This window comes from Aquila chrysaetos, chromosome 15 (genome assembly GCF_900496995.4).
Source record: "Aquila chrysaetos chrysaetos chromosome 15, bAquChr1.4, whole genome shotgun sequence".
NCBI classification, from domain to species: domain Eukaryota; kingdom Metazoa; phylum Chordata; class Aves; order Accipitriformes; family Accipitridae; genus Aquila; species Aquila chrysaetos.
In genome coordinates this window covers 8545574-8569804 of record NC_044018.1, presented here as the reverse complement: position 1 = coordinate 8569804, position 24231 = coordinate 8545574, and the positions used below count along the sequence as shown (strand labels likewise).

General features: G+C 41.0%; 1 protein-coding gene across 3 annotated transcripts in view; it reads left to right on the top strand.

Annotated features, from left to right (window-relative positions):
- The window catches only part of KLHL29 (kelch like family member 29), a 410116-nt gene that overhangs the window by 53652 nt on the left and 332233 nt on the right, over window positions 1-24231 (top strand). For all 3 annotated transcript variants that reach the window (XM_030037612.2, XM_030037613.2, XM_030037610.2), the window contains exon 2: window positions 17313-17419. The gene's annotated coding sequence lies outside the window, so the exon portion shown is untranslated. The remainder of the gene's footprint in view (window positions 1-17312; window positions 17420-24231) is intronic.

The following is a 24231-nucleotide window of genomic DNA, read 5'->3' as shown; positions in this document are numbered from 1 at the left end:
GGTTTTCACCCCCTTTTTGGTCCTGTATTCATCTCTGACACTTACAGTTCCATGAAATACAGCCTCGAATTGATGAAATTAACTTTTCTTGATCCAAGAGATTAAATGTGGCTGTAAATTTTTAAGCAGAACCAGTTGCTGCAATTCCCCATCAAAGAAAAATCTTGTGGACTTGAACGAGTAAGACTTAGGGAGAGCATTCTCCTGGGAAGCTGATTAGTTAATACTTAAGTAATATCTTTTTCTTTCCTCTCCCCCTGCATCTCCAGACCTGAAACAACACAAACGATTCCTAGATCAAAAGAACGCTCAAGTCCCTTTTATCGGACAAATATCACAAATGGTAGGCTCCCGCTTTTCACTTGAGTAACGGCACAGGCTTTCAGGATTCCTTTAATAAACTTAAAGTAGGTCATAATACTCACCACTGCATCCTTAAACTGGTATAAATCTTGGTTTCCAGAGTTTTAATTACAGTGGCTGCTCCCATTAGGTGGTCTTGTTTCATGGCAGGATGCTAGACAGCTCTCTTGCTCTAAGTCATTTATGTGGACTGTGGGTATGTCTGTCAAACCATAATGAGCAATGAAAGAATGAAGAATGTTAATTTAACTGATGCTGCTTTTGCTGTTAATGTAAGTACCACCAGCTGCACCTCGTAAACATTGCTGTTTGCTTGCCTGTGCATTGCCATTCAGCGAGACCTAGTGTGATTGATAGAGGCAGAATTAGACTGATGGCTTGCATGCCACAACTTTTCTGTAGCGCTACTTCTGTGAATGCTTTTTTGTTGCAAGAGACAGCTCCTAAATTTTAATTGCTTTTCAAACTAGCAAGTGCCGCTCATGTCAAATGCTGGTAATTGGTTTATGACATAGAGGTATTATAAATTAAGGAGAGGTCAGTGTAGATAATGCGCGTATTACCTGTTGGAGGAACGATGGTTGGGTAGAAGTGACACTTAGGAGATGCTTGCTTTGGCGTGCAGGGGTTCTCGGTGCTCACACACAGCTTCTTAAACAATGGGCCCTAATAGAAAAGAACTGGCTGCAACAATAGCGGTGCTCAAAGTCACTTTATAATTAGAGAAATTACTGAATAATGCAAAACTCCACAAATGGGTTTTTTTCCGGCCCATTAAGCGTTCATGTAAACCTTCAAAATAAAGCTGCGTACCTCCTTTCACCTGTCAGCTGTGGTGAGCACTGAGCAAAAGCACATTTTGTTCCTCTCCGGCAGGTCGTTAGGAGGGTGATGAACCCCAAGAATTTGACAGAAGCCACTTGTGTTCCAGTGCCAGCTCATCTAGAGGCATCTCTCCTTCCTGCCCTTTCTCCACTGATTAAGGTGCTCCTGTACCTCTTAGCATGAAGCTGCTTCTCATTGACATCCTGTCCAACATTTCTCTTTTGCCTTGATGGTTTCTGGAAGTGTTTCTCATCTCTAGCGTAGCTCCATTCTCACTCTGTCCTGATATACTCAGTTATTTTAGAGGTGATTTACTACACGTTTCTATTTTTACTCCAAGTGTATGTCAGGGTGAAATGCTCTAAATCAAAATGACTGCAGTCTTTAGGATTTAAATTATTTAGGGTTTTAAACAAGGAATACTCATTTAAGTAATTGATTTATTATTGCATATAACTTATTTCCATAATATTCTCCAGTTAGTAATAATTGAAATGTTATGACTTGCAACTAAATACCTTAAATTTATACCACTCCTTGCTTATCATAATAATATGCTCTTATCTCTGCACACTGTTAGGTTTTAAAGGTTTATATTCTTTGTTAAGTATTGTAGCTTTATTAAATTTTTAACAGACTAATTAATTCATGGCAAGCCATACTTTGGATATTTTTCTGAACACCTACAATCAGTGGAGCTCCTTGTTTTGAGTAGAGATGGGAGAGATGCAGAACGAGGCAGAACTGGTGGTTATGTCTCACAGGACGCGATGGTTACGGCACCGAACCGCGGACCAGGTCCCTGCTTCTGGGATATGCGTGGGAGAGATGAGAACTGTAGTGCTGCCTGGTTTCTCATGTGTTCTACCTATAGGCAGTAACTTACGCTGCCTTTTCTTATGAGGGTTTTTGGTGTTTTATGCAGCGCAAAGTAGGGTGGATCCTTAGCAGCATTTGGGTGCTGCTTCATTTAGTTTCTAGATTGCAGAGCCAGATTGCAACCTTGCTACTCTGACTAGCACAATTCTGGTACATATGAAAACACAACTGTCTTGAAAGCTTTCAGGCCAAGTAGAGAAAAACCCATACAGAAGCGGCCTTTAAATCGTTAATACCATGGATGTAAGCTCATAAAGCTTGCCAAAACTGTGTTGGATACTAACATTCTCCTTTGGTCACAACCTACTTCATAACCTGTGTGTATCTAGGCTTTAGAGTTTTTCAGTTTTATTGATTTCAAAGAGTATTATGTATATGCAAACTTCTGGTATCCATGCACTTAAGTGCTGTAATGAGATTTTTCCAAAAACGCTAGCATGTACTTCTAGGGACCTAAACTGGTTATTATATGGCCTCATGCCTATAAGGCTATAATATTAGACTACAATATCTTTCTCTCCCACTTGTTTCTCTTTTTCCAGTCTATGACTGAGAAATTAACTTCTCTTGGTTGTATTTTCAGTGAATTGGTCCCAGTAAAGAAAATACTTTCTGAGTAACTGCTGGCTATGTTGAAACAAACAAAGAAAAAATGTAATTCTGGACAGCCAAGGCTGAAAAATCTGACTTCTTGGGAAAGGTTACAGAAGGAAAAAAAAAAAATAGTAGCACTTAAGCAGTTATAAAAGTAATAATATAGCTATATACTTGAGCTTTACAGTATTTAAATACACAAACATGCTTGAATTGACCTCGGATGGCAAGGAGATCTTCCATGGATATTTCTCGTATAATTTCAAGTTGTTACCATTTTACTCGTATCCCAAAGAGAATTCACTGATATCATTCAACATTTTATTTAAACCTTAGTCTGTTTAAGCCCTTATATTAAACCTAAGTTTAATACTTTGTTTTTTAAATTAAATCTGAAATTATTACATTTTAATCCTATATAACTGAGAAATATTTATTTTAATACAACTTAGTATGAATTTCATTATGGTTTCTTAAGGGAAAAAACCATTTTACTCTCTTGTCCACTAAATGGAAATACTCTCACATCTAAAACTATTACATTTATAGCCACTAAAAATAAAAGTACTTCTTCCATAAATCAAAGGATCATTTTAATGGGTCTGACAAACAAAATTCCATTAAAATTTCCTATCGGCTTCAAAGCATGATGTTTCCATTTGCTCTCTAGTTCTTTTTGGTTCCTTTTTTTCCCCACCATTGAATATGTTGTGAGCAAACCAAAGAAAAGACCATGTGGGTGTATTCAGATACACATTATGACAGTGGAAACAGTAACTTCAGCAGAAGACCTGTCTTCCCCCTCAGTGTTGATTCCTCATCCTCTTTCCATTGGCCAACACAGCTTTGGGTGGATCTAGTGAAGCAAATTTCAGTTCCTCAGTCCTTGTTGACATGCAGCAGCTTTTCCAGTGCTTCTTTCAGCAGTGGCACTGAAGGCATCTACAGCTGAAGCATTGTGCTGCGGTATCAAAACAGGCTTGGCAAGACGCGACAGCGGTTAATAGTATGTCCTCTCGCCACAGAAGTGATCTGAAACTCACACCTGAATGCTGTTTGGGGAAGTAAAGAAGGGATAAGAGACCAAGTGAGTTATGGAGGGGTGACATCCTTACTACCAGGTGTTTCTTTCATCTAGTTTCAGAAGAGGCTGCTGCTACACTAAGCACTGTAGTGGTCTGTAATCTGATTGTATTGCTAATCCCCAGATATACACATAAATATATGCTGATTTTTTTTTTTTTTTTCCTCCAAGAAGGAAAAGCTGCTTTGCTTTAGAAGGTAGGAAAACCTTGGGGCAGTGAGTCTGACTGGGTTTTCTTCACCTCAGTTGATAGGCTGGAGATGAGAAAATGAACAAGGAGATAGGCCAGCCTTCCAGCTCTTCCTGTAACCTATGGGGTGTCAGGATAAAGGGTAGCATATCTGTCCACAGGGAAGCCATAAAGTCAGGATCAAATGTGTCAAACTCCCAGCTTCAGTACCTCTCTCAGGAGTAGGTATCAACATTTCCTCTTCTTTCTCTCTGGCACTGGTGTAAGTTTTGCCGTAAACAGATCTACTGTGTGAAGCACAAGAGTGCTTCCGTGGATTAAAACTGGCTAAAATTGAATGGGTGGAGGAAATGAACTTTTTCTCCAACAAAAAAATCCCAACAACTTCTTATCTCATATTAGAAATAACTTAAGGTAGGCTGCATTAAGCAATCAAAAAGTAACACTTTTGTTTTCAACGACTCTGCTTACCTCATGCTAATTTTCATCAGGATTCCAGATAATATACTACTAACCATTATTTTCTCACCTAGTTTGCTCAGTACTGACAGATAATAGATGATCCTATTACAAATAGATTTGACACTGCATCCATGAAAATGTGAAAATTGGAGTCTCTCATGATTATTTAAAATGTGTGCTCACTCACTCAAATGAGGTATAAGAGTCTACTTCGGAGATAAAGTAGGCCAGATTGCTCGAAAGGCTGCTTCGGTGTCACACAGGTTAATGTAGATGTATTATGTATTTATATAGCCTATAGGAGGATAACTTTTTAGCAAATGATTTGGACTGAATGTGCACTTGATCAGGACTCTCATTAATAACCCATGGCCACACTGTTCTCATGGTGAGAAGTTACCCTTGCAATCACAGAGATTAATTCTGGGGCTGTCTGTTGTAGTTTGGGAGAAAGAGTCCAAAGAAACAGGTGAGTCATGTGTTAAGTGCTGAACAGAGATCCATATAGACTGAGCTATAGATTAAGATCTTGTGTTATCCCTGACATTTTGATTAAAATGGCCATTTTTTCAGCTACGGTTCTGGAAATTGGAACAATACCGTTTTTCTCTGAAAGCGAGGGGGTGCTCACACTGCCTGCACCTCAGTGAGCGCCCAGTGCTGAACTGTAACCTCCATGCATGAGACTTCAAAGATAAATTGACTTTTTTCCATTGGGTGTTAGGTCATGCCCACATTTCCATGAGAATTGCAGTAATGTAGCCAGAAGTTAGTAACTGTTGTGATGACACACCCTGTGGGATTTGATGCAAAGGAGGGATGAATTGGTTAAACATGAGACAATAAGCATTTTCTTTTATGCTGGTAACTTGATTTCCCCATCTGATGGATCATGAGAGACCGACATATTGGAAGTTCTTTGGAGCATGGACATCTTCAGTTGATTTGTCCTGGACTGTTACAGAATTTCAAAATTTTGCATGGGCCTTGCACATCTCTGAATCTGAGTTGTTGCAAAAGCTATGCAGCACAGCAAAACAGTTTTGATAGACCTTTTTCTCAATAGTGTGTGCCTGTAGCGTGGCATTCGGGTTGTGTAGCTTGTGGAAATGGTCTGGGACCAGACAGTTGTCTGGACTAATCACATGAAGGCAATCAGTGTTTTGCGAGTCTCCGAATTATGCATATGACAAATGAGGACCGTAAGAGAGGGCACTGAGTGAGGAGAATTTGAATGGAGGTGTTAGATGAGATGGAGAGCTTGCGCCTGGAAAGTACATCACCACAGAGCTGGAGCTGTGGAGAAGGCTTTTGTACTAATCCTGACATGACTTTTAGGCCATGAGGAGAAAACTGAGGAAGTAAACAGTAGCATCCCTGGCGCTGGAACATGATCATCGTACGTACTCTGTCATCAGCATATTCTCTATGTCAAGAAATGGGTGTGTGATAGTCTTATTCAAAGCCTTTGATGATAGGCTGCAGGACACTGCCTGGGGCTGTAAGACAAATAACAGTAGTCTTCTCCATGGGCGCTATCTGACTTTTTGAAAATGAATACCTTCCTGACTGCGCTGGTACTGGTTTGTTAAGACACAAGCAAGCTCTCTGCTATCTATGTAGCTGCTGAACTTGCACGTGTTTTAGTCAGAGTTGTAAACAAGTGTGTTGAGGGAAGCACTGTGGTTCTTCACCTGGAGTATTCGCGTCTCTCCAGATACGGTCAAAGCATCACGAAGATGGTAGTAACTTAATGATGTGAAATGAGGCATTCCAGAAAGTCATTCAGAGTAGTTGTGTGGAGACTGTCCACCAAGTTTACTGAGAAAGCCTGCTAGCTGGGAGGTGCTGGAGGTAGTACTGATGTGCCACCCACCAAGCATGCAACTTAAAATATGTGATTGCCAGGAAAATATGAGTCCTCTAGGAAAATGCTTTCCCTCCACTTATCTCCACTTATCTTATATGTAGGCATCTGGACAATTGCAAGCAGCGCTGATTCTTCTTGGGGAAGGTTAGCTCTCGGGCTACCCACTGATTACAGTTTCTCAGCACCATATGTAAAGAGCCTAAACCCTATGTTTTTATATAACCTAATTCTTAAATTAAATCTAGCAGCTCAATTTTAACAGCATGATCTCCTCACACAATTGAATGAATTGTGTGATGGTCATACGTGCTAAAATCAACAATTTACATCAGGAGAACAAATTCTTGCTGTGAAGGAATTGCTTCTCTTTCTAATTATTCTCATGGAATCAAAAGTTTGATTGACTGTAACCTGCTCACCTCCCACACTTCCTCTTCTGTCTTCGCATGCTTTCTTCTCTTTCCTCTAAAGGGGATCTTTTGTAACTGATCTGTTTATTCTGCTGTTTCTTTGGGGATGACAAATTAAGCTACAGATCTATTTTTAGTGTTGTAATTGGGAGGTGGAGAGAGGAGATTAAGAGCTCCATGATGCCAGTGTGCTGCTGGCAGTCAGCTTTGGAAATTTGGTTCATTGCTTTGGAAAAGTGGCCAAGATCTGTGCCTCAAAAGTATGAGGTTTTGAGTCTTGTCATTCTAATATTGATTTTGGGTATAATAAATGGGACAGCTGATAAAGGGTTGAGTAAGAGAAATATAATTAATGCTTACCAACATTGTAGATCCTCTTATGCTAACCTGGTATCTATTAAGTGGTTTTAATGTGATTGCAAGTTTGATATTTATGGCTTCTACAAAGCATTTGACTTGGTGACACCATTTTGATTAAGAAACCAGAACAAAATGATTCGATTTGGCACGTGTGAGGATGGGAATTGAGCTTGCCCAACTTGAGCCATTTACAATTTGGTGTCCTACTCTAAACTAGCTGTCCTAGGCTCCCTCTGAACTCAGTGGAGAGGAGGAGAGAGGGCTATTGCTCCACCCCTGAGCTGATACCAGGGAAACGTGAGCCTGTAGCACAAATCTGTTGTGTTGCCTGTGTTGGCAATCTTTGTGTACATCCATAGGAGAACTTCAGGGAGGCTGTGCTAAATCTGGGTCTAACCATACTGCAAACACTCCCAGAATAGTGTGTTCAGATCTGTCTGCACCTCAGGGAGGTTGATGAAATAGGGAGAGGTGGTAAAAGAGTGATAATGGTGGCTAAGGGGTGGAAAAACATGCCTTTAAGCCATGAGATTTCTCATAATCATTCATTACCCTAATCTAAGAGAAGGAAAGAATTGATTAGCTTTTCTACATGGGAAATTTTAAGAAAGGAAGAGTCTTCAGCCTGTTGAACGAAAATATAGCAAGATTCGTTGTCTAGAAATGAAAGCCAAGAAAATTTATAATAGAAAAAACAAATAGATTTTGACAGCAGGAATAATTAATCACTAAAACCTTTCACCAACACCCCCAAGGCATCACTAGAAATTTGGTAATCATGACAGGTTTTTTATTTTTTCTTCCAGAATAAGGCAAGAAATTGAGTCCTGTGCCTTATAATATGCAAGAGAATCGGACTAAGGTCAAAAAGGGACTGCTATGATTATCTAGTCAGTAAATAGTGTGTTGGTCCCTGTGAAGAGGGTTTCCCCTGCCGTGGTCAACTTGTCAGTCCAAAATGAGTTTGAGAGAAAATGGAGACTGTATTTAGGGAATCAGTTGACTTCTGTCAGTCCGTCTATACCCAAAGGGTAACTCCTTTAGGTGGACACTCATAGTTTTGAAAACCTTTTTGGGATGCAGTATGTTTCTGGCCATACCACACTATAGCAGTGTTATCACCTTGGCTGTATTTTTACCTTCCAGACTATTTTGTACCTAAATATTGTGTAAGGATATTACCTTCTCTTGGGGCATGACAGTGTTAGTTCAGATCGTAAGAGAAACAGTTGCTTTTGCCCTTTTCAGCACAGGCTGTTCTTTTCGAGCTAATGATACTGTGCTCTCCGTTTCCATTTTGTAGCATCAGACCCAACAGAATGAGCTTTTAGGTTTTTCCCCTCATCCCTGCTGTCTCTGGTACATCATGAACCAAGTGCAGTTCCTCTTCTCTGCTCAGTCTGTCTCTGCGTTGCGCAAGGCTTCATGTAAGTCAAGGAGGGACACGGAAGAGTCTGCTGAGAGCCAGGTACTTACTTTGCCACTGCCCTGGCTCTTTTGCAGCAGCCTGTTCCTATCCTGCTGCTCTCCAGCTGCTAAATAGCATTCCTCCTACACTACAAAAAGTATGATGTGGCTGTCTTCACATCACCTGCAGTTGGTTATGTTACCTGACTCCCTGATAGTCCCTGAGAGTCTTACTAGAAGAGTAGGACTTTCTATTAAAAACCATCTGCAAATGGAAATCCAACAGATTTTGTTCTGTTTCTGCTTTTTCTATTGACGTTTTTGAGAAAAAACTGGAAAAGACCTTGAACCGCAGAAAGTTGGTTCCTGATGTCAAAGAAGTTGAGGTCTGTTCACTCTCAAATGCTACAGCGCTTTGAATGCTAGTCTCTCCAGCTGCTTTGGTGAAGCAACGGAGTTGGGTAGATATGTTAGTCAAGCTGTCCTAAAACTTTTCAGCCTTTTAATCCCAGTGCCTTCAAACCATTTCAGAAGAAGGTAGCTTTGCTAGTCTTTGCTTCAGTAAAGAAATAAAAGACCTTTCAACACATGTACTTGCCTATTACCTTCATCAAATCTCCAGCAAAGCCAGTGGACTTCAATGAGTTGTGAAGAAGCTGACTCCACTTTAGGGAAATCTACCCCTTTTACTAGACTGTGTGTATTTGTCTTCAAAGAAACCTCACTATTCGGGTGAACAATTCTGAACTGAACATTGTAGGTCCATTAGAACTCTGCATTCGTTTGAATAAGCAGTCTTTTCAGCGGTCTCTTTTTGCATGTGAATATTTTGCGTATCTCTTGAACTCCACGCATCTGAGTAGCTTTCCTTGAGCTTTTCCTGGGAATGAAGAATTAAATAAACTTACAATGAGTAAGAAATTCCTATTTGTATCATCACAGTCATCTGGTTGTGAGTCTTGCTACAGAATAACACAGGAATTGTTAATTGTTGTCTGGATAATGCAATTCTATGTTTAACATGGTTTAGGGAAAGGATAGTGAAATACGTTCTTTGAGGATGGGCTCCTAAAGTGTCTGTCTGCATTTTCTTTAGGAGTTTTGTTTAGTTGGGCAGGTCTGTATGCTTTAACTCCATTTAGAGCATCAGCTAAAGGCCATTTGAAGCAAAAGATGAGACTTGATAGACTATTAATGCTGGATGTCTGATCATCTAGGTCTATAAATTCATTAGTAATCTGTGATCTCTGTACATCTTACAGTGTTTTAAAAGTATTTTTTGAAAAAAGTGTAAATTGTCTTGGCAAACTTTGTCATAATTGCTCATTGCATTTGAGTTTGCAAAAATAGCTTTGTTTATGATCTGATATTTTTAATGGCATACTTCACTGTTTCCATTTAAACTTCGAAGTGACATCTTTGTTTTTCCATTTTAAAGAGCAGCATAATCCAGATGCCTGTCAAAAGAGTTGATGATGTAGCATTTTATGAGTAATCCTTCTGTTTGAGTTTTTTTGTTTTGTCAGAAATGTTTGCCAAGCTCTTATAAAGCTCCCCATGAATATTGTTGATGTATACTTCCTTTTAAAGAAGTGATTATCCATGCAGGAATACAAACTGAACAGTCAGTTCTAAACCACAAATGTTTTCTCAAAAGTTACCTCCTGTCATAGGAGGAGTTAATTCATTAGTGTAATGGCACAGGGGGCTACTGAACAAAAATTATTCTCTCCTTCCCTTTCCCCAGCTTAACTCTTTGAAGCACAGGCCAGCATTCGAGTTTGGGGGACTTCTGAAAAAGTATTACACATAATAACCTCAGGGTTACTGTCAGTCTGTCTGAATCTTTGATGAAGAGATGTTAATAGTTCCCAGCCTGCTTTCAGAGACATGAGTGTGATTGCAAGAAACATTATGAGTAAAACATACCAAGTAGTCTTAAGGAATCCAGCAATTATCTTTTCAAACCCGGGGCTGTTAGACAGTACATCCAGTGATGCTCTCATTTGTTGCTGTTAAAAGGTTTATATAAATAACTTGCACTTTAGGCATGTGCAGACATCCTCCTATCTGGTCATTTTTCTTAGGTGATTCCTTAGTCTTGGTGGCTGTGGCTTAAATTCTTTCGGACCTTGATGAGGACCGGCAGCACTGCCAGGCTTTTTCCAAGCATTTTGGAATCCTTTTGGCTTGCAAATGCTCTGGGGTCTGCAAACCTTGCAGCGTTTCAGCCTGCAAATTAGTAGTTGGCTGGTTGTCAGTTGGGGAAAAGAGAGATCTGTAAATTCTGTAATAAATAATAGATTAGGGTCAACATACACAATAGCGTTCTGCAGGCATCACGGTGCAGAGCAGTCACTCCTTCCCATAAAGTCAAGTGGGGCTGTGAAAATGGACGCACCCTTCAGTTTTAGCCCTGTGTTTTATTTTTTCAATCCAAGCCTGCAATTCTTGGCTGCAGTTTCGCCCAACTTCAGAGCCTGTGTAGCTTGTTGTGGGATCTGTAATTACTCCCGTCTCAGACCACTTGCTCGGTTTCTGGCAATGTTAGGACAACAGGTCACACCAGGCATTATAGAGATTTTCCTTGTAAAGCTGGAATAGTCCCAAACTAAATACACTAAAGATAACTGGGAGAGCACAGCAGTAGTGCCTAACCTGCGCACCACTGAGAGCTTTGGGGTACGTCAGTCTACTTAACTCCCGTATGGCTTCCCAGTTGTGCTAAGCTCGGCTGTTTGCAGGGTGACTGATTTTGATTTGCCACATACACTGCCTATAAGTACCCTTCTTTTACAGCTTATGAAACACCTACTTAGCCTGCCTAGTAAGTGTTTATACCTTATATTGGAGTCTTCCCCCCCGCCCTTCTTATTTGCTTTGCTTTGCCTTGTTTATTTACAAAGAGAGTATGTTCCAGCCGTGCCTCTGCTGAATGTTTCATTCCCTTTCTTCAGACCATGCCCCAAGCTGTGGTACCTGATGTGGAGGAGGTTATGTTTGCAGTGCAGAGCAGCTTGTAAAGGGCATTTTTAAAGCAGTTTGTGCTTCACAGTTGATTTATAGCTTGTCTGCACGGGTAGGCTATCATAGAATATTTTTTCTGTTAAACTTTTTCTGATTAATTAACCTACAATAACTGTCTCCATGTCCTTGGCTTTATCCTTTTTCCTTTCCAATTACTTTTTTTCAACTCCAAGCGAGATGTTGTGGGCAGGCGCTGCATGGTGTGTTGCATCTTCACTGAGGTCCATGTTGTGCGCCTCTGCTGCAGGCTTTTGGGTGATCTCTACTTCAGGGAAGCTCTGGAACAGTCCCTCATTGCAGTACTGAGTTGCCAAATGTTGCTGCCTGTTCCTCACCTTACTTCAGATCGGGAGGATGCTCTTTAAATGTGCATATGCTTCTCTCACCCTGCACAGCTCTTGGTGGATAAGCTGATCTGCTGTATTACCCTTGGATGCTTCATCTGTAACAGAGAAGCTCTGAAACAGTGTCTTGCCGTGTAAGAAAATTGTGGTTTTGACTTGACGTCATATGAAATCATTCTTTCCCTCATTCTTTCTTGCCTTTCGGAAACCTCTTTTCTAATTTACTACTTAAAGCTGAAGCATGGTGAGCTTTCCATTAGCTTCTTGTGCTGTCACCGTATCTCATTGTTTGCTGGTGCACGTTGGAGTATTTTGTCCAACCCAGAACTGCTGAAGTTCAGGGGAATCCGATTGATACAGCTGCTTTTTCCAAAAGATCCAGACCTGCTTCTTGCTGACCAGGTCTTATGAGCCAAAGATGCTTTTGATTTATTCCATCCGTTCATGAAGATGCCCATGTTGATGAGGTAGGTCAGCTGACACCATCTTATACCATGTTTTGTCTGGCCTTCTGCTAGTTTTACCCTGAAGAATGAGCTGCCTACTTCATGAAGATTGCTACTACAGTGATGAAATATCTAAAGCAGATGCTTGGTTTCCATCACGTTGCTTCAAGTCATTTAATTTGGAAGCTTAGATACGGTATAGGATATGTGACCCATCCGTATCGAGGTTGTTAGGCTCCCAAAGGAAAGATGAGGTTGCTGCTAAAGGCTTCTGTAATGTACCTTCAACTTCATAAGTATTGATACAGGGAATTGAGGCTTTACCTTTACAGTAGTACACTATGGTGAGAGATGGCAACTTTTGGTGTTTAAAGCTCCTTGCTGTACTTCTCCCTCTTCCACTTTCAGTGTTTTATTCTAGTGGTTCAGAACTGCCTGGCAGGTGCTACTCTCCTCACTTCCTCTCAATGGCAAATGCAGTAAAGTTTTGGTACGATTAAAATCCTTTTCTATAAACAGCCAAGATTTTCTGAAGTGGGGGAAGAAAAACCCACCCAAATGCTAGTAAATAATGTAAATTGCAATATGTTAAACAGTAAAGACCATTAATCCTGTCTTTGTGTTGCCCCAAGTAATAATTTTGACTCTCCTTTGGGACTGCATGTTCAGGAGCAAGCAGACAGATTTTGAACTCTAAGCCTATCTTTGTGTACCATTTTCATGGTGACAGATTATTGCTTTTCTTGTTCCTTTTTTCCTTCTGATCCTTCTTTCTTCAGATGTCCCATATCCAGCTGTGAGGCCTGTTTTGCCTTTCCCTATGGCACTGCCATCGAGAATCTGCAATGCACTTTGTAAATATTCTTCATGTCTTTCATTACTGAGGTGGGAAAGAAAAAGGTTTCCTTCATGTAAAACCGTCATTGGTTTCTCAGGCCTATCAGAAACCCATTTTATTTTTCATTACTGTCAAAGGCTGCTCTTCCATTCTGTGAAGTCCTGGAACAAAAGTCCTGGGGTGGCTTTGAAAAGTGGATGTTTCCCTAAGGAGATCTTCCAGAGAAGCTCTGGCCTCGTGTTGCCCTTGGAGATGATGGGGTAACTATGATATGATGAGTCACTATGCAAAGGAGAAATGACTCCCTTGAGTTTTTTCTTTCCTTTCCATAAACTGCTTCATGAAAACACTGCTCTTTCCAACAAACAAAAAGCAAAACAAAAAAAAAGGTTCTTTTTTTGTTGGAGCTTTTTCAGGCAGTCCATGCTAAATTCTTTAGTTATGTCGTGAAAGTCAGAAATACTCAGTCAAAATGTCTCAAAAACATGTTCAAGAAGTGTTAAACAGATAAATAAGGAGACCAGCTATTGGAAAAGCCTTAACTCCAAAGTGAGTCGAGTCTAATCCTGTAAACAAAGCTGGCTAAGGAGGAAGATGGAGCTTTATATGACAGAGAGGACAGGAATGATGGGAGATAACGTGGACGACATGCTTACAAATCTGCCCACTCCCCAGGCCTTTCACGTGCTTCTTCCTTGTATTATCATGCCTTACATTTCCAAGAAACTAACCTGCAGCTAGCTAGTGGTTAGGCAGGGCTCTGTCTTTTCTGCATGAAGTAAGGACTAAAAATTGTAAATGTTTTGTCTGTTTCATAGAATCATAGAATGGTTTCAATTGGAAGAGACCTTAAAGATCATCTAGTTCCAACCCCCCTGCCATGGGCAGGGACACCTTCCACTAGACCAGGTTGCTCAAAGCCCCATCCAACCTGGCCTTGAACACTGCCAGGGATGGGGCATCCACAACTTCTCTGGGCAACCTGTTCCAGTGCCTCACCTCCCTCACAGTGAAGAACTTCTTCCTTACATCTAATCTAAATCTACCCTCTTTCAGGTTAAAGCTGTTACCCCTTGGCCTATCACTACATGCCCATGTAAAAAGTCCCTCTGCAGCTTTCTTGTCGGCCTCCTTCAGGTACTGGAAGCCTGCTGTAAGGTCTCCCCGGAGCCTTCTCTTCTCCAGGCTGAGCAACCTCGAGTCTCTCAGCCTGTCTTCATAGGAGAGATGCTCCAGCCCTCTGATCATCTTTGTGGCCCTCCTCTGGACTTGCTCCAACAGGTCCATGTCCTTCTCATGTTGGGGGCCCCAGAGCTGAACGCAGGACTCCAGATGGGGTCTCACGAGAGTGGAGTAGAGGGGGAGAATCACCTCGCTCAACCTGCTGGTCATGCTTCCTTTGATGTAGCCCAGGATACGGTTGGCTTTCTGGGCTGCAAGCACACATTGCCAGGTCATGTTGAGCTTCTCATCAGCCAACACCCCCAAGTCCTTCTCCTCAGGGCAGCTCTCAATCCATTCTCCGCCCAGCCTGTATTTGTGCTTGGGATTGCCCCGATCCATGTGCAGGACCTTGCACTTGGCCTTGCTGAACTTCACGAGGTTTGTATGGGCCCACCTCTCAAGGCTGTCAAGGTCCCTCTGGATGGCATCCCTTCCCTCCAGCATGTTGACCACACCACACAGCTTGGTGTTGTCGGCAAACTTGCTGAGGGTGCACTCGATCCCAGTGTCCATGTCACCGACAAAGATGTTAAACAGCACTGGTCCCAATACCAACTCCTGAGGAATGCCACTCATCGCTGGTCTCCACTTGGACATCAAACCATTGACCGCAGCTCTTTTGAGTGTGACCATCCAGCCAATGCCGTATCCGCCGAGTGGTCCATCCATCAAATCCGTGTCTCTCTAATTCAGAGACAAGGATGTTGTGTGGGACAGTGTCAAATGCTTTGCACAAGTCCAGGTAGATGACATCATTTGCCCTTCCTTTATCCACCAGTGCTGTAACCCTGTCATAGAAAGCCACCAAATTTGGCAGGCATTTTTTGCCCTTAGTGAAGCCATGTTGGCTGTCACTGATGACCTCCTTATTTCCCATGTGCCTTAGTATAGTTTCCAGAGGGATCTGCTCCATGATCTTGCTGGGCACAGAGGTGAGACTGAATGGCTTGTAGTTCCCCGGGTCTTCCTTTTTTCCTGTTTTAAAAATGGGGGCTATGTTTCCCCTTTTCCAGTCAGTGAGAACTTCCCCGCACTGCCACGGCTTCGCAAATATGATGGATAGTGGCTTGGCCACTTCATCCGCCAGTTCCCTCAGGACCTGCGGATGCATCTCATCAGGTCCCATGGACTTGTGCACCTTCAGGTTCCTTAGATGGTCTCGAACTCCTTCTCTTCTCCTACAGTGGGCAGTTCTTCATTGTCCCAGTCCCTGCCTTTGCCTTCTGCGACTTGGACAATGTGGCTGGAGCACTTTCCAGTGAAGGCTGAGGCAAAAAAGTCACTGAGTACCTCAGCCTTCTCCATATCCCTGGTAACCAGGTGTCGCATTTCCTTCCAGAGAGGGCCCACAGTTTCCCTAGTCTTCCTTTTATCACCGACATACCTATAGAAGCTTTTCTTGTTGCCGTTGACGTCCCTGGCTAGATTTAATTACATCAGGGCTTTGCCTTTCCTAACCTGATCACTGGCTGCTCAGTTTCTCTATTCCTCCCAGGCTACCTGTCCTTGCTTCCTTGTTTGCTTTATGAGATTAATTTTGGGATGTCAGCTGGCTCTAATCCATCCCCTCAAACTTTTTTTTATAGTGGTCTGATCTCTTTTTTTTTTTTTTTTTTTTTTTTTTTTTGGTTATTCTTCTGTGTGATGGTACATCTCGCCTTGCAGCCAGCTCTCATTACAGATCATTTGTTGCAACATAAGCCATTTGGTTAGTCGAGCCAAAGTTGCTATATGCTTCATTTGCAGGAATATAGTAAGAATTCACCAGTTTTATTAAACTCTCTTAAAGGAATAGAGCATGACCCAATGGAGCTCATTGCTTGACTGATCCACAAAGTGACTGAAGATAAATCATTTAGTTCTTCCATGCCCTTCTGTTTCCTGTTCCTTTACCATCCTCACCTTCACCACACCTCTTTGAACTGTAAGCTCTTCAGTGCTGAGCCAGTTTTAGGCTTTCACAAGGGGAATTATTTGGTTAGGCTATTTAAACATGGCAAAAGTCTTACAAACATTCTGTAATAACACACTAGCAGGATAGGGAGATACCTTGCAAGGAGATGTTTTGCATGGTGAACTTTCTACAGCTTGCAGGTAGGATTAGTGAAGTGTAACTCTACCACCTTGAAATTATTATAATTACACAAAACATAAAGTTTATGTAAAATAAAAAAAGCTTAAGCTGAGATAATGAGAAAGAAACACTGATTGCATTGTTCAAGGGAAGTGCACTGTAAACTTCAAATTAGTTTGCATCAACTCAATTACTTGTATGCAGCTCTTGTCATTGTAAGAATCTTCCTGGTAGAAACTGAAACTCCAGTGCTTAAAACATGAAATCAATAGGTACTGTTACATCCACTTAAAAAAAATTGTATTGATTTGCAGATAATGACAGCAGTTCATTCTTGCAGGATTACATGCCACTTCCTGTCATAAAGATTACTTCAATATATATTACATCTGAGATGGAGAACATAGGTATAAAACTGCTTTGCTTTAATGAATAGCCATTTTGCTTTGGGCATTGAAATGAGATATATTTCTTTAAATTTATCTCTAGGGATTATTTTTATTTCATGGGCAAACCCTGTGTTACCAAAGACTCTAGGACGCTATTAAACTTCTAAATAATCCTAGATTGCCTTGTTTTTGCAAATGCTTGAACTCGTCCTCTCTTTGATAGCAACTAATGAAGCAACATACCGTGCTCTTTCCAGTCTCCTCCACATCCTTGATTAGAGGGTTAACACCATATTATCTTGGGTATTAAGATGCTCTTTGCTAAACCCGAAGTATCTACCAGCATCTAACTCTGTGTTTCGTAACAAATTTGTGTCACCTTCAGGGGATTAAGTTCCTCATGCTGATCATGGTGGTCTCCCATTGTGCAGCTATCTTGTGCTGTGGCTCATTTGAAACCTATTCTTATCAAGCATAGGTGACTTCATCTTCATGTATTAAAATAACTCTTTTCAACTCTTTCTAGGTAATCTGGCTTCCCAGAAACCTCCTGCTAAATGCAAGGGTTTGCAGTCCTGTTTACTGACTGTTACACCTGAGGCTGATTTTGATACAGATTCTGGATATCGCAGGGTAAGTGTGCAGATACCGGTTCTTTTTGTTTGTTTTTTTTTTTTGTTTTCTTTCATGGTCTCTTATTTGCTTGCACGAACGCAATTTGGGCTGTGCTTTCCCTTTCAGTGACTGCAGCAAGTTCTTGTTGGAGCATGTGCAACTGAGCATCTGTGTTACAATAGAAAAATAACATAGTAGGATGAATGCTAATGCTGTAAACCTGTTCAGGAGTATTTGAATTTGCTGCTGTAACTCCAACAGGGAGCAAAGTTTTTTACACGTACAGATTCATAGGCCTATATCTTACAAAATTGTAAAAGGTTGTAAGACGCTTACTTGGGTGTAGTGAATATTTTGAGTTTTAAGCTGACAAGTGTGCTTGTATTTTTATATTACAAATGAAACATTCTTCATAATGTACATAGTTATAAATATCTGTGAGGTTTGCAAGATAAAGTTTAAATATTTGGAAAAGGGAGATTAAAGGTTATTTGGTTTCTTCGGGGTGTGGGGAGGGGAAAGTAAGAACTGATTCCCTCTCTTATCCAATTCTGCTATGTACATCAGAGTAGAAACTTAAATACTTGACTTCATTGTTGAATGACTCTTGTGGGATTTTTCACCTCCCAGCTACTGCAGGAAAGTGTAATTTAGTGGACAGATTTGGTTTTTCTTTTTTTGCCTCTTCCTCAGTCTTGATCCTCTGCTTCCACCTTCTCTTTCAACCTGCTGTTTTTCTTGCCTCACCCCTTGCCTAGCTTCTTTTTGCAATCCTCTGGGGTTTTTTTTCATGGAGCTAATCCTGGCCATTGGTGCTGTTTGATACCTTTCTTGTCCTCTTGGCTTCCTTTGACCAGCTTTCTGGCTTCTCCCAACCAGATATATAGATTTGTGGGATAATTCAGTCTGGAAGGCACCTGTGGAGATCTAGTCCAAACTCCTGCTCAGAGCAAGATCACCTAGAGCAGGTTGCACAGGGCCACATCCAGTTGGGTTTTGAGTATCTCCAAGGATGCAGACTCCAAAACTTTTAAGGCCCCTGTTGCCACGTTTCACCACCGCATGAAGGATATTTTCCTCATCTATAATCTGATTTTTCTATTGTTGCAGCTTTTTTCTTCTTGTCATATCTCTGTGCCCTTCCAAGAATAGGCTCACTCTGTCTTCTCTATATGTTCCCTTTGGGGAATTGGAAAACATAGTGAGGGCTGTAAGAGCTCAATTTCTGTTCCGGCCACCAATATACTCCACTGGACTTGCTCCAGTATGTCAAAGCTTTCTTGTTCTGGAGGGCTGACAAATCCTGCAGGAAGGGAAGGATTACTTCTCTGGACCTGTTGGCTGTGCTTTTGCTAACCCAGCCCAGGTTGGATGCACTTGGCCTTTGTTGCAAGGGCATATTGCTGACTCAAGTTCTACTTGCTGTCTGCCAAGACCACCAAGTCCTATTTTTTTTTCCTATTTTTAATCTGTTTAATCTTTCTCACATACTGTTGTGCAATCCTTACTTGCAGCGTTTGCTGTTCCTTCACAGGATTCCTTATTGAACACCCCAGTATCCCCAGTGCATCTTGATCGTAACGTTTCTGGCAGCCTCCTCCCATAAATGAGTTTAAACTACTCATTGGAAACAGTGAAAGTCCATTTCCAAATCTTTCACTTTTGGAAATGGGCCTATTTCCCTGAGCAACTAGCTTAAAGCTTTCAATGTAGCTTTAATAATTAAAAAAATCTTTTTCAATTCCTATCATTAGTATGTTCATGGTAAAACAGGAAATTGTGTGTATGCTTAGGTGTGTACAAGTGTGTACGGGAGAGTATATTTAATCCTTTTTTTCTGTGCTGCCAGTACCCAGTCATAAATAGTGTATATAATAATACATATATGAAACTGTTGCTGGAAATTGAGTCTGAACTAGAATAAGGCTTTTATTTTATATTCTTTCTTTATGTTTGTCCCTGCATGTGTGTGTAATGCTGCAAATTGCAGATACCAACAACTGTAATTGTAGTCAAATCAAACATTCTCCAAATTTTACTTTTTTAGTAGCCCTTGTGATGAATAATGTATCTGTTTTTCCTATATTTTCATAGAACATGTATGTTGGGAGATATGCCAGAAAATGGACACTCAGGAACACAGTCTCAGCCTTAGCTTGACACGCTAATCAGCTGGTCCTTGGGGAAGGGGGACATGTTCCTGTGCTCCTGCAAGCTTTGCTGACTGGTTTCCTTGTAAGTGGCCTTAGGGGAAGGACCAAGAGGGCATCAGTAGTTAGTGCTCAGATCGTATTTAATAGTTTGGCCAGGGTGGCTGGAGCTCATGTGCAAGTTCTTTGGTTTATATCTACCAAGGAGGGGAGCAAAAGAAAGTATTGAGGGGGTGAGTGGAGCAGAGAGGGTTAAACATACTGAGTCAGGGGAAAAATAGTTGAGCAGAAAATAAGAGAAGTGGAAAGGAAAAGAAAAGGTACAGAAATGAGGATGAAGACTTTAACTTGCAACAAAGTGTTTTGTTTTTAATTCAGAGGAATGTTGTCCAACTCATGAAGAAGTAGTTACACCAGAGCAGCTCATACAGTGATGACTGACAGTTTAATTCACTTTCTGTGGTGGGGAATGTCTAGCAAATACGGCTTGTGATAAGTTGCAGCATTGCCTAGTCACATCAACATGAAATGCTGAGGATAGTCTTAGGCTGAATATCAAATTATTGCAAAGTTATTCTGTTAGGTTATGGTATGCCTGTGCGTGTTTCTGCCACCATGGCTGTGATCTGGTTATAACAAAAGAATTAAAAAAAAATCAATTTGGAAATGAGAAGCCACCTGTGTCCAGGCTTCCTCCTGAAGCCTTCTGTTATCCGTGAGAAGTTGTTTGAAAGGGGCTTGAATTCCCAGATGGACTTTGTCTCCTTCTGGGAATGGGCTGCCCGTAGGAGTTGCACACTTGCCTGTCTTACCATTTTTGGATATTCCTAGCTACCCTTAAAAGGCCTTTTAACTCGCTTAGTATTTCTGAAGAATATAAAAAGTATTTATGCATGTTGTCTGTAGCCCTGTATATCCTGACAATCACGTGTGGTTGCAATTTTAGTATTCCAACTGAGGAAGTACTTAACCCCAGTTTTTTCTGGTTCAGATTGAATTGGTTTTCACCATATGCAGCACCTCTTACAAAAGTGTGGGTGGGGAGGAGGAATTTGAAATTAAGTTGAGAGCTGTTTCTGTGACGCAGTTATTTTAATAACCATAGGTGTCTCTGCACAGTAGACTGACTGCTTTTTGGAGTCTTTCTTAGGAGAGAGGGTCCTGAAGGTATGTAAACTCAAAGTGACACCTCAAATGACCACATGTGTTCAGGAGCTTGAACAGAGTTATTGCGTTTTGCTTTTCATTTTTGTAGTTTTTAGGTGGGTGAAAGCAAAGATTTGGGTTTGTTCCATGTCATCCTTTTCAGGAGAAGGAGCAAGCTGAATGAAGTAGAAAAAGTCACAGAACTCTGGGGTCAAACTTTTTGTATGAATTTGTGATGAGCTTTGGGATGCAGCAGAGAAACCAAGGAATAACCTCACTTGTCTTTGGTATGATATTCATAGAATAATTCAGTTTGGGAAAGACCTTGGGAGGTCATCTTGTCCAACCTTCTGCTCAAAGCGGGCCAACTGCAGAGGCAGAGCAGGTTGGTTAGGGCTGTGTCTGTGTCCAGGCAAGTCCTTTAACACCCTTGAGGATGGGGGCTCTGCAGCCTCCCCGAGCAGCCGTTCTGCTGGTTAAGCACCCACTCTGAATTTTTTTTCCTTATATCTTAACAGATTTTCCCTTGCTGCAGCTTGCGCCTGTTGCCTCGTTTACTGTGTGCCCTGGGAGGAGTCTGGCTCGCTGTGTGCTCCAGATCTTTAACCGTCCACTAAATCATGACAAACTGGAGATCTGTGTTTATAAAGAGCTCGGATCAATGTTTGTCAAGCACCTACGCATCAGGCAGTATTTTTTTGTGTGTTTGAGTCCATTTAACAGCATCTGTGTTGGGGTTTTTTTTGACAGGGCTCTGATTTTGCTGTGCTGTTACATCAGGGAGCAAGGATGGAGCGAGGCACAGGCAACATTCATACTAACGTCTCTATAGGCGCCAACACAAAAATGCCTATGTTCCTTTCTGCCTATAGATAATACATGTCAGGTAGGCCTGGATTTACTCACAGAGTTCGGAGTTGGATATGGTTCCTGTTCCTATCTCTGCCACAGCCGCCTTTGTAATAGTTGCGCCTCAGCTTCCATGCCGTTAAAATGGAGATTATATACTCTTATTCACGAGAGTGCTGCGAGTCCTATGGTAACTGTTAAATGCTCTTAGTTCCTTGGGAGAAAACTGCTATAAAAAAGGCAAATGTATGTTTGTAGTATAAACTACATGCTTGTAGCTATACAGGGTTACGTTAATTCCATACTCTTTGTAGGTTGCTTTTAAACCAAAGAAGTATGCTTTTGTAATGTGTTGTGTTACGGTACAAATTAGATGCTTTTATCCAAATTACTTGTTGGAAATTGAAGCAGACATACACAAGGGTTGCTAGGATGGCCTCATTTTTCACATTCAACATTTGGAAGTAGAAACAAAGCTTAGAAACTTGGGATTCTTTTAAAAATTAAGTCCTTTTATAGAAACAGTTAAGTATTCTTTTTGTCAGCTTTAATAATAATGAGGTTTTGGTGCCAGGATGAGCGATAATTGCAAATGGCAAAAAGTCATCAGAACGTTGTTACTCAGATTGCAGATTTTATTAATCGTAAAAGAAATTATTCACCTAGAAAGGCTGTTTTATAAGTGCTCATTTACATGAAGACTTGCTGCCTAATTTATTTTGTTTAAAAAAAAAAGTCCACAAAAAGCCACAACGAAAAACCCCGACAAACTTTGTCCTGTCCTTCAAAACCTTGATTATTTTGTCCTTCCCATCCAGTTTGCTTATGTTATCTGTGCTCCTGCTTATCAGTGGGACCAATCTTATTTTTGCCCCTTCTCTCTCACAAATGTATCTGCTGCTTCTTGGATTTATTCCATCAACTGCTGAGTACTGTGCATCTCCCCTGCATGCATTTTCTTCACAATTAAAAAGGATGTTTATCTTTTATGAATGACTTCTTAGGTAGATGAGTTGTTTGGCCCTTTACATGTTTCTGATCTCATGAGGTGTTGAGATTTGCAGATGTAAATTAAATTTTCATCTGTTTTCTCCCACTTCTTTTATGTTGTTTTCAACGTGAGTCTTGATTAAGTACAGGAATTGAGTGCATCCTTCACTGTAGGAATACAGTTACTCAGTGAGCCTGCCCTGTGAGCTTAAAACAGGGTACATACTAAAGTATCTCTTTAATTGGGGTGTTGGATGGTAAACTCTTCAGGGTGTGGGTACAGCCTTTACATGTTCGTGCTAGAGACTTCATACAGAGAGCATTCCTACAGCATGAATATTCAACAACTGCCTGCCCCTTATTCGTTATGCATATTAATACAGCAGTGATTCTGTACCTAATCTTGCTGAGATCAGGTGTGCAGATGTAATCCTACTGATAATATCCTATGTGGACCCAAGCCTTTTTGCAGGATCATGCCTTTCTGGACCATGCTAAACACCAATTACTCTCAGTAATGCAGCTGGATCTACCGTTGCTGTTGCTAGAATGATGATGGGCTTTCATGCAGAAGGCGAGGAGCATGGGCTCTGCTCCCGGCTGTGTGCCGCCGGGTCGCTGTTTCAGCCTGCATAAGGACATTAGCTCCACGGGGGGGATAAAGCTACTACTCATTGTAGCAAAAGTAATTTCAGACACGCGTATAGAGAAGTACTTTACTGTAATGCCCATTGTTACAAAGCTGTCTTTGAACTTTGCCAGTACCAAATTGAGATCCTTCAGCTGGCATTTTCATCACTTGGGCCTTTTCAGGATCAGATTGCAGGCAACTTCGTGGCAAAACGGCTTGAAAAGAGCAGGATTCCTGTGCTCGGCCATGCTCTGGGCTGTGACTTGAAAATAGCATTTCACAATTGATATTGCAGACTTCCGAGTCTATTTTCCAAACTAATATTTAGAGTATGCCCCACCAATTCTGGTATCAAAATTGGTTGTTGAAACTATAATGTATTTCAACTCAAAATTATGCAGACTAAAGTGAAGATTGGTATGGTAGTGGAGCAGATTCTTCTGTTTCGTGTATATTTGAAAGCTGAGAAAGCTTCTGCTGAAGTCAGACGACACAGGCTTGTCAAATTGTTCACGAACGAAAAGATTGCTCTTGGATGGAATTAATTTGCAGTATCTCATTTACCATCTTAGTTTTGTCGTGAATTTCCCCTACTCGGCAGCCTGAAATGCCAAGTGAAAAAGTGTTTCAGTGAGAGATAATATAATATATTACGAAAATGTTATTGATCACAGTATGCTTTTACTGGAAGATGACTTTTTCTGACCAGAACACAAGGGACTTTGCCATGTTACAGTAGGAAAATGTATTGTAATACGCAAACAGGATTATTGTTAAGGTCACAGTAACTTTGTTTTTACTTTCCACTTCCACTGGAAGCGAGCTTCTCCACAACTAACACTGTCAGCTGGGCTACAGTAAGAACAATTTCAGTTTTAAGCTTTAAAAAAAAAAAAAGGTTACAGCAAGCTTTTTGTTTTATGATGGAAGGAAATGAATGCTGGTTTCCACATCACCAACAGAACTTGTAATCCGATAGACGTTACTGTAAGCATTTTGTTATGATGGACTGTATTGTGGTGGCTCTTTGTCAGAATCAATTAACATGCATTTTCTCATCAAAC